This window comes from Protopterus annectens, chromosome 1.part0, assembly GCF_019279795.1.
Source record: "Protopterus annectens isolate FY-2018-M chromosome 1.part0, PAN1.0, whole genome shotgun sequence".
NCBI lineage: Eukaryota > Metazoa > Chordata > Ceratodontiformes > Protopteridae > Protopterus > Protopterus annectens.
The window spans coordinates 1,547,790,273-1,547,802,336 of NC_056725.1; the positions used below are offsets into that span (position 1 = coordinate 1,547,790,273).

The 12,064-nt window shown below is 41.4% G+C and overlaps 1 protein-coding gene across 1 annotated transcript in view; it reads right to left on the bottom strand.

Moving 5' to 3' along the window:
- The window catches only part of IL2RB (interleukin 2 receptor subunit beta), a 419,294-nt gene that overhangs the window by 178,799 nt on the left and 228,431 nt on the right, over positions 1–12,064 (bottom strand). The window lies entirely within an intron of this gene.

Sequence of the window (12,064 nt, forward strand, 5' to 3'; positions counted from 1 at the left end):
TGTAGCTCGCTAAACTGAGGTTGAGGAGAATTAGTACATTGTTCAACTCACTAAGACAACTGTATTTCTTCACAGTATTTCTCTACAAAGGAGTACTGCGCTCCAGCAGGTATGTTCCCATTTTGTTACCTACATAATGCATATGCTGGAATGTAGTTAAGAATAAATGTGAATTAATGGCGCTCACATTTTAATCTGTATGCATTACTTAAAAGTGTAATGATGGTATGGCCTTGGTTGTCAAGCTATTTCACAGGTACACAACACTGAGAATACCTGAAAAGGTACAAATGTTAAATGAACAGGTCCTTTGATAGCACTTTTAGCATTTCAAAGATGCTCTTTTAGCACAATGGGTCCTTAGCCTGTCATTTTGTTTGAGGGAACAAACATGAGTTAGTGCAAGGGAACTCACTAGACTACATTGTTATTTTGCACGGGTGAGCATATTATACTTACTGCTATGGCACGAACAAGGATAGGTTTCTCTTGTTAGTCTCCTTGTTTGGTATCTTCCATCTTGTTATTTTTAGAACTATGCAGACTGTTTCATGTTTATTCAGGGGGAATACTGACAGCTTTCCTTTCCTGCTTTATCTGTAAACAGTTAATATGCAGTTACATGATCCTCATTTGTATTATCATTCTTTTGCCTTGTAGGACACAGGATGTCTGCTCATCCTACGCTCTCATTTACAGATGCAGAGAATAATCTGATAATTGATGCCTTAAGGCAACATGCTGCTGCTCTGCTGTCCAGGGTGTGGGCCAATATGTTTGACCATACAACCTTCTGGGATGAATTAGTGGCCAACATTAACACCATTGGGTGACACAATTGCACATATGAGCAGGTGCATCACACAGCAACAGACATGGACCTGCTGCACATAGGTGTGAAGCTGCAGTGACAAGCAATTGTGAAGTCACAGGTGGAGCCCGGTTGTCGAACCCCCTCTCACTGCCACTGATGAATTCCTGGTAAACACTGACACCCAGGATAACTACCAGCAATCCATGGCACATGTTCTGGATGTTGGTGCAACTCCTGCATTCCAAGAGGAGATTTCAAGTATGTTTCACTAATTGATAATTAGAATACTGTGGCATAGTGCACTGACTTCAATAATGTGTATGTCTGTCAGTTGTTTGTTGGGTGGGTGGATTTAGGATTGCTACAGTTATAAGCTTAATTTGAAGTTGACAGACTCATTCTTGTTGACATTTTAGGTACTGAAAATATAGAGTTGTAAATGTATTATCGCCTGTTTTATTGTTAAATGTGATGCTGCTGCCATTACCTCTTGCTTTAATTATTTCAGGACTGTCAGGAATACAGAGATGCAGGCCTCCTGCAGATGGTAAGCCTAATACATTTATGTCAGCACTGTAGATAAATTTCAAGATGTGTCCTCTCAGGCCTGTTGTATGTTGCTGTACTGTCTGTAATAGTGACAGCAGTGTACTTTTTTTAACATATATGGTGGCATAGTAATGCAAGTACTAATGTATTCCTGTGTTTCTCCTTTTTTATCACAGGTAAGCATGACAGTGGGAGTGTAGGCACTCTGACACCTGATGTGAAGGTCTCAACAGACACTGATGATGATGGTGGCCAAAATGAGGCACAGTTGGGAGTGCAGACGTTGAATCTAGCACAGAGGTTAGCATCCAACAACCCCCTTCATTTCCCCCAAACACAGTTAGTAGGCCTACACTTACCCAGTCCACTGAGACCAGAGATATTGGACAAGTTGAGGATGAGGGCATTGAGTGTGACTACTGTGGCGTTAATGCCTGTTGAATCTGTCTGTAGCTAAAGTGTTGGTAATGTGTCATGAAGGAGGGTTGATAGGGGTGCTCGAGGGAGGCCTGCTGTCCCTCCTTCACCTGGTGCAGCTGTCTCTTCCTATGTCACTCAACTGATGTTTAAGGCTGTCATGGAGGCACAGACATGTTCTGAAATGCATTCCAGACAAATATTCAGGGTTCTAGATGTGGCACAGTCTGACATCTGTGACTGCCTCCATCATGTAGCCAGTTCAAGGGATCAGTTGAATGACATGTTGGAACATGGAGTATCTGTGATGGAATGAGGTGTTTATATCATGGACCATGCAGTGTCTGTGATGACATGTCTACTGGGAAGGGGATGTTAGCCATACCATCTGCTGCTAGCCAACATGGCCATGTCCGATCATGGTCCCATACTGGCAGTACTTCCCTTGCACCATTAGGGAGTGTGCTATCTACACCCAGGCATAGCAGGCCATGGAGTAATTATCCTGGGTGTTCCTGTGAAGGAAGCAGGTCCAGCAGACAATAATTACAGTCAGATAGCAGCATTGCATCTGACATTGGATGTGGAGATGCCAGTGGATCTCCCAGCAGAGCCAGGTCTTGTGGTCGGGGTAACAACGATGAACTGACAACTCTACCACAAACAGCTCACACCTGTCCAACATACCAAAATGTAGAGCTAGCACTAAGCTTGGCTTTGTTCATGCACACTGTCACACTTTCATATGTAGGACCCCTACAGACACACACACAACAGCTACATGGTTCAGCCCGCCTGCTTCCCCATTCTTACAAACACACACACACACACACACACACACACACACACACACACACACACACTTGTCATAAAACACATTCCACAGCACAAGTCTGACTTGCATAGTGTCTGACATCCCTTTATAGCTGATGACATCAACAGAGTCTGCTGAGTGCAAGATATGTGTCCCCACTGCTGGTGTACAATGCTATATGTAATATCAAGTTACAGCTCTCAGACACACACACACACACACACACACACACACACACACACACACACACTTGACTGCCATGATAATAGAACCCCTACCTATCTATGCACACAAACTACATAACTCAGTACTTTACACAAACACCACAGCACAAGGCTGACTTGGAATGTGTCAGACAACACTTTATACCTGATGACACCCCCAGTGCCTGTTGAGAAGAATATGACAGTGTCCCACCTGCTAGTGTAAAATGATCTCTGTAATATAAGGTTACAGCTCACTCACACACACTCAGTTGACTGCAGTGAGAATTGAAACCCTACCTATTTAAGTACGCAGGCTACAGAACTCAGTACTTAACGCATGCACCAGAGAACAAGTCTGACTAACATAGAAGTGCAGGTGGACTTATAGTAGATGACATCAGCAGGCCTTGTGGGAGACAACAGCTTGTGAGGTCAGTATGGAATGACTGTGTAGGGATGAGCAGCTATTAAAAAAATGGCCAGCCATGCCACTGGAGAAGTAACTATAGGATACCACTTATACTCTGCTGCCTAGAATCTTTCTAAGTGCATAAACTACGGAACACAGTACTTAATTCACATGCCATGAAACAAGTCTGACTTGTAGAGGAGTGCAGATGAACTTACAGTAGATGACATCAGCAGGCCCTATGAGAGACAACAGCTTATGAGGCCTGTATGGAATGACTGTATAGGTATAAGCAGGTATCTAAAACATGACCAGCCATGTCACTGGAGAAGTAAGTGCAGGATAGCACTTCCATTATGCTGGCGATACAAACACACATACACACACACACACACACACACACACACACACACACACACACACACACACACACACACACACACACACACACACATACACACACACACACATGCACACACGCACACACACACACACACACACACACACACACACACACACACACACACACACACACACACACACACACACAGTCAACTGAAGTGAGAACTGAACCTCTACCTATTTAAGTGCACAGACTACAGAGCACAGTACTTAATGCATGTGCCACCGACCATGTCTGACGTACACATGAGTGCAAGTGGACTTATAGTAGATGACATCAGCAGGCCATGTGAGGAACAACAGCTTGGGAGGCCTGCATAGGCACATAGGGTCATAGTGTCATATGAGGCTAACAGCCTCATAGCACTAGGCTGCTTAGAAGCCTAGCTGAATAACAACACAAATACCCATAATGAGCATATTTAGATGTTTGAGTTTAGCAGGGTAAGGTTGTGAGCACCAAAAATTGGCAATGTTCATGAAGAAGCACACAACATTATAAATTACACTTTGTTGTGTGGTTGATATATATGTGTGGAAAAAATAAACTAAGATCCCAGGGTTGTAATGCTTGTGGATATGTGGCCAACAAATGGACTGAAATCAAAAAGCATCATATATAGATTTCTATAGCACAGTAGGCCATACCTGTCAACCTTTTGTTGCAAGGAATCTAGACAAAGCCATACATATTGGGTTGAAAAATGACCAAACATAAGGATACGTTTTACTTATACAGTTGATAGAATAACATGTTTTGCATGTGAATTGTCTGAAGGGTAGGAGTTTTGAAATTCAAATGTCTGTCATTGTTTTCTGGCTTCAGTAGTCAAATTTTTACAAATTGTATGACGGAAACCCAGCTTTTTTACAGAACATGACAAAAATGTGATGCAAAATCAGGGCATTCTACAAATATCTAAACAGTTGAAAGGTGTGATTTGGGTAGGTGATTTGCGCTATGGTTAACTAAGTGTACGCGCATGCGAGATGCAGCTGTTTGCACTTAGGCAAGCAGTTTGCAAACATGAGCCACATTGCTAATGTGTGACAGTTACTTCAAACCGAGATTTCCCAATGGCCAAAAGCATTTATTGAATATATCTGGTTTCTATGAATGCCCGTCTGCTTCCTAGGTGGTTCGGTTTCAGCAATGCTGCACTTCACACAAGCCACATAAGCACAGCCATACCTGCAACCATTTGTTTCTGCTATGTGTTGCATGGCGAAAACAGTGGAAAAAAAGAAAAAGAAAAATAGGAAAATAAATGGAAAAGGAGACATGTGAACTGAGCAAAAGCAAGGCATGACATACGCACTACAAAATGATACTGCACATCAAAAATATTTCTACATAGTTCAGGATTTGAACTCTCACACCACTGCAGATTCAGAAAACAGGATGGATGCCTTAGCCTTCTTTGCCACACAAACAGTTTTGCAAAGAACTAAAGTCATTCTTAACACAAATAAATGCATTGGAATGTACACTGCTATGAGCTCTTCAGCTGTGAATTGTACTTTTAACCCTCTTTATTCTATTTGGATATAATGCACTTACTGATCACACAACCTATTAGGATTCTGTTTGCAGATATACAGATTTGTCTTACTTGTCTGTGTTTCTTGGTACTTCATCAGTTATCTGACCAATACTGTGAGACATTTGAGTGTGTAAGGCATATAATATCCTTGGCCTTAAAATGTGTGCGGATATTAACTGGGAGTTATATGATATGCATTTGTCAGCAAATGAAGGCCAGGTTGTATGACCACACAACCATATACTGTTCTTTTGGGGGGACCATTGCTGAGTTATTGTTAAGGCACAAGCAAGGCTACGCTACTCTTGTGGGGGGCTCATGTACTTTTATGTCACAAGCAAGCATATCTTGTACTTTTGTGGGTAAGCAAAGTTGTTACTGCTATGGCACAAACAAGGATATAAAGCTCTTGTTACTCTCCTTGTTCTACTTCCTGCCTGTTGTTTGATCTAACTTCTCTTTTTAAATGTTACAGTACAAAGGTATGGTGCAAAATGAGGCCATGTAGTGAGCATCAGTATACTTCAGAGGTAGGACTCTGTGAATCTTTTACCCCTGAGGCCTACTACTTACTAGTGGACACATATGAGTATCGTAAAGGTCTCTCTGCTGTCACATGTTAAAGTACTTATTGCACAAATCCACAATACTATTTTACTTAATTACTGTTCCAACCTACTAAATACATGGATATGCCATAATATCATTCAATGACTACACTCTAGCATCATGACTTAACATGCAAATGCAGAAGTGGACAGATTTTGAGTTCAGGGCTGACTCTGTCTTATGCAAACAGTACACAGCTAGCAAATGGAGAGGTACAAGTTGAGTGAGTTGCCTGGCATCAATTTTACTATGTGTATGAGTAGGATAAAGGTATTAGGAGGAACCTCGGTGGTCAGTGAATGTGCTACGTGTTGTTTTTTAGCCAACGTAAGGGTATACTGAACATGCCTACATCTGTCTGCAGGTACAGCAGCTGGTAGTTCCTCCTCTGAGCCTTCATCTGACCGTGGCTATGGCGATCTAGGCATTGATGGGGAGATGTGTGTCCCTTCTTCTAGCTGGTCCTGCTTCAGCTGTTTCCAAAAGATCAGTTTGTGTAGCATAGCACATACTGTGAAGACTTGTGCACATGTCTCTGTGTTATACTGCAGGGCTCCACCACACATATCTAAGCACTGGAACCATGACTTCAATAGCCCAAACACATGCTCTGTGATATTTCTGGTTTAGGCATCTGCCTCATTATGATGTTTTTGTGTGTGAACTTCTGATGGTTGTCAACATCCACAGTTCCAGCATCCCCCAGTAAATGGCTCTGTTGGATGTACTCCCAGCAAACATCTGATAGAGCTGTGATGTGTGCCATATATGGTAGTCATGATAACTGCCAGGGTTGCTAGCACACACAAATTCAAGATTATTCCCTGGGCATAGCACATGACTTGGCAGTTAATGGAGTGGTATCACTTGTGGTTAATGTAGATTCTACCCTGCTCACCAGGTGGGGCCTTGATGTGTACATGAGTGCAATCTATGGAACCCAGTAATTCAGGGTACCATGCTACAGGGTAGAACTGTTGCATATTGCTAGCTTTCTTCTCAGAACTACAGGGAGAATGCATGTGCTCATTGGCATGTATGAACATAGCATCCAGGAATTGGTGGAGTGTCCTGGATGCTGATGCCTGTGACATACCCATCATGTCCCCAGTTGGTCTTTCAAAAGTATGTGTAGGTAATATTCTAAGGGCTACACATACCTTAGTTTCCACTGGGATGGGTTCCCCTCAATTGGTTCTGGCTCTGAGTTGAGGTGGCAGAGATGACAGAGTTCTTTTATGATGTCCCTGTCCAGTCTGTAGTGCACTACAATCTCCAGGTCATGTAGCATTTGATAAGTTACCCTGGGCTTGAACACTCTGCTTCTTCTTGGCCTAGGCCTATTGTCATCAGTACCAGCAGCATTGACTTCAGCCTTTAGCACATGCAGAGGTAGAATAGCTGCAGCAACCTCTAGCATTGTGTCAATTACAATTTTCTTGTCTCTACTCCAGTGGTATTGAAGTATTTAGGAAAACAAGAATGGAAGCTACATGGATGCTTTAAAGCATGTTGAATAGCTGTACCATGTTGGATTGGTTCTTGAAAATGGAATTCACCTGCTTGTACTGTAATTAGCATCTATTACAAAAATCTTATGCTTGCTCATCATTGTGCTAGGTGCACCTCTGTGCACTTCTGTGCAACTATGCATAAATAAAGTAAGCACTGCAAAATTGTAATTACTTTCCTCCATTCCCATGATATCATGCAAATGTTCAGAATAAAAAGGAAAGCTTGCCCACACTGTACTCAAACACAGGACTTTCTGCACTCTAGCCCTACACATACACATGGTACTGCAAGACTATTTGCAAGACAAGCACAGCAAAAGCTGTTATTCATTCTTCCATTGTGCAATGGTGTGCTATGCAAATCATCGCACAAATGAGGACATTAAAAATGTACAAAAATTATCTGAAATGGACAGAGAAGACACATTTTACAACAAAATTCTAAGGATGACATACATAGCTTGCATGCACCTTCACCCTCCACAGACCAATGTATACAACTTTGGAAGTGTAACCTGATACAACCCCTGATGTCATCACTTAATGTTGCCACCCATTCAAAACAAAAACACTGTGGAAGTGCCTACATGAGTGAACATCCTTACAGGGTTGCTCTTTTTGGGATTCAGCAATACAAATGTGTTTGTACTTAATTTGCATCTTCATCATGCTGACAGCCTTGAATCTACACAGTTAGTAGCCATGTCTGTGGACAAACTGCATGGGAGCACAATGTTGTAAACACAAGGGAGGCTATTCCTTTGCCCATTTATCTGCTACATAATATGTATGCTTACAGTACAATATAATAGTCTGTCTCAGGATGTTCAAACAATATAGCAGCCTGCATTACGTGCAATTATATTTTCTTTTGGCGGTGGGGGAGCAAAGGTACATTTATATCATGGCCCTTACAAATGTATTTTTTATTTTGTAACTTTGATACTCTAACATCCACATTGTGTAATTAGGACATATAATGTGTGGAGTTACATGTTGAGTTCAGTTCGGTACAAAATGTAAGAGATTTTACTTGCTTCTGTGTAGACTCTTTCTATGGCTGTATTCAGAAAGTTTCCGAATACACAGCCAACACAAACACAGAGTCCACACAGTTGGATTAGAGGATGTTGAGTTGCTCCACTGTATTGAGTTGCTTCATTAGCATAAAATTCAGCTGCTAATGCTGTAATTTATATACCATGAAAGTTTCCATATCTGTGCGTGAGTGCATGCCACTGCATGCTGCTACTCAGAGATTACTGAATCTAAAACTTTTGCCAGCCATGTGCACATTACTCAGCAATGTGCATATGGTACAATTTATCATGCAGGCTTTCATGAATTCCCCATCATCTATTTTATTAGCAGTGAAATACAGGTGTATTGTTATACAAGGTAAGTAAGCACTTTTTCTCTCATATCATTTTGTAAAGATGGGTAATAATGGATACACCGAGGGCTTTATCCCTTTTTGCCATGGGATCATCTCTGATTGCCTTAATGCTTACATTTGCACACTGCACATTTTTTTGTGATGCTAAATAACAGTAATTTGAAAGTCAATGAACACTGATATGGATACTGTTTCAACGTTTTACATCAGATGCTGTTCCAGATCTTAAACTCAGGTATCAGCGAGTAATTACTGAACACAGCATCAAATAAGTATAGTAAATTGCTTCCTTTCTCTTACGATATTATATAGTGATATATCACAATGTAGATGAAATTACACATTATCTGATAACCAAGAATTGGATTAATATAGTGCATACATGTATTTTTGATATAGCAAGAAAATTAATTGTAAAGCAAATCTGCACAATACAGTTGAATATATCACAGAAAAGTATATACATCCAGCGGAAAATCTGGGCCTCTAATTAACATAAAATTTGAATACCACATAGTTCATAACTTTTTTGCTTCAAGTAGGAATTTAAGATACTACTCAGAAACATGTTGAAAAGTAAATAGTGACAAAATTATTTAAAAATATAATCACATTATCAGAGCAACAGTATAAAATTTGTAGACTTTAATAAACTATATGGCAAAATTCTACCACACAAGGTCATTTGTTTTTGTTTCTGAAAAAAAAGAGCTATACAATGTGTCTTCCTCTTCTCTTATTATTGTTGCCACTAATTTGTTGGTCATGAGTGTTTTTTTGTGTACTACACAGCTTCAAAAATTGTGAGTGGCAGGGGAATTCAAAACATTTGTAAAGGGTTAAATCAAGCTAAAAATACAGACATATATTCCTAAATACACTGGAAAATATTAGGGTACAACCCAATACCCTTATACTGTGAGACTTTAACTACCCCTCTATTAATTGGGAAAATTACTCATGTACCAACACACTTGCTCAATGTTTTCTGGAATTCATTAATTCCAATGCCCTGGACCAACTCATTCTTACCCCCACCAGGGGATAGAAACATCCTTGACCTGGTCATTACTAACATGGGTGATTGTTGCTCTACACCAGTAATCAACTCCTCCCTGGTCAGATCTGACCACAAGCTAATCACCATGGATATCCACATCCCACTCTCACCCCCCTAAAGGAAACCACCATAAAAAACTTCTCCAAAGCCAATTTTGGGCTTCTAAAAACAGAGATGGTTATCTTCATGACACCCATGCAAATGGAAAATAGGTGCATGACTGCTGAATCATACACCAGTGCACTGTATGAGCACATACACAAGTGCATGGGACGGGCCATACCAAACAGAACCAAGATGTTCTCCTCCAAAAAAAGGAAGCCAATCTGGTGGTTCCCCCACCATAAACAAACTCTGCAACAGAAAGAAAAAAAAAACTGTTGCAGAAAAGGGTAAAGTCCCAAGACTGGAAAAACTCTTTTGTTAGCCTCAACAAAAAACTGAGATCCATCATCAAATTCTCTAAAGCTAGCTATGAAAACAAAATTGCTGCAGATTCGAAAGACAACCACAAGGCACTCTATAGTTATGTCAGGGATTTACATGGCAATACTCAGATCTGCTCTGAGTCATAGCACAATGGCAATACATATACAGAACCAACTGATATTGCCAACATATTGGATGACCAGTTCAGTGTGAACTTTACCCCTTTTCACCCCCTAAAGGGCCTATCACAATACCTGTGGAATGCCAAGTCCCTATTATCATGGCTATACAGGTAAAAAACGCAGTGTCCAAAGACAAGAATACAGCTTCCATGGGACCTGATAATATCCCTAGCTGTGTTCTACATGAATTACAAAGTGAAATGGAACCACACCTGAGTACCCTGTTCAATCACAGACTCTTTTCAGGCTTTGTTCCTACAGAATGGTGCACTGCTATGGTCATTCCACTCTATAAAGGGGAGCGACTACAGACCCTGGGAACTACTGCCCCATTAGCCTGATGACTCTGATATGTAAGGCTATGGAGCGTATCATCATGGACCTTATAAATAAGGACATATGGAATCTTCAAACTCTGGACCCTACCCAGTATGGGTTTGTGAAAGGTAGATCATGTCTGCTCAACCTGATAGACTTCTTCGAGTCTGTCACCAGACCTGTGGATGAGGGCAAGGTAGTTCACACAGCCTACCTAGATCTTGCCAAGGCCTTCGACACCATCCCTCACTCAGGATTCATAGATAGACTCACTAAACTAGGCATAAACCCCTATGTAATAACATGGGTTGCCAACTGGCTCACTGATAGAACCCACACTGTGAAAGTAGCGGACTCCAAATCTGACTACCGACCAGTTACAAGTGGTGTCCCACAGGGATTGGTCCTAGGTCCTCTCCTGTTTAGCATCTACTTCTCTGAAGTTCAAGCCAACTCAAAGGGACTCTGGCTGACCAAGTTTGCAGATGATTGCAAACTGGGAGCCATTATTGATTCTCCAACTGATGTAGACATTCTACAAAAAGGCCTCACTAAAACCAATGACTGGTACCAGAACCATGGCTTTAAGCTCAATGCCAAAAAGTGCATTGTCATTCCCTTTGGGAAAAATTTGGTGCCCATGAACTACCACATGGGTGGTAGTCCACTAAACACTGAAGGTGTGATAAGAGACCTGGGGACACAGGTTGACAGCAACCTCTTCTTTGATAACCACATTGCCACTGTAGTCAGAAAGTCCTTCTATGTGGCACTTCTCTTTACAAAAGGTTTCTCATCCAGGAAGAAAGAGGTCATAATTCCTCTCTACTCATCCTTCATTAGACCTATTATAGAATACAATGCCCCATTTGGTATGTACCTCACTAGACACCTACAACAACTGGAAAGGCCACAAAAATACCTCACTAAAAGGATCTTAGGCCTTAGACACATGCCTTATATGGACAGACTCAAAAAAATCCAGCTATACACTGTCTCTTATCGCCTACTTAGAGGCGATTTATGCTTGACCTACAAAGCCATGTCTGACCCAGAGCTGCTAGATATGCTACACCTAAAGAAATCCCAATCCCTTCATGCCACATACTCCAGGGACCTTAATCTCATTAACATAATAAACAGAACATGCTGGAGGGACAGGTTCCTAACCCAGAGACTTCCCATACTCTGGAACAAACTTCCCAATTACGTCAAGCAGAGCACTTCATTGGCCCTCTTTAAGAGAAATCCTGACAAGTGGGTGAGCAATAGGAAGTTCACCATGGGGATCACTTCAGTGGCCTTGCTTGACAGGGGCACTGGGAACTAATTTTGAGCGGCATGATGCCAGGGAATCGTTTTGGGCTAGGCTTATATAGGCTCCAGGGCCATTAGCCTAGT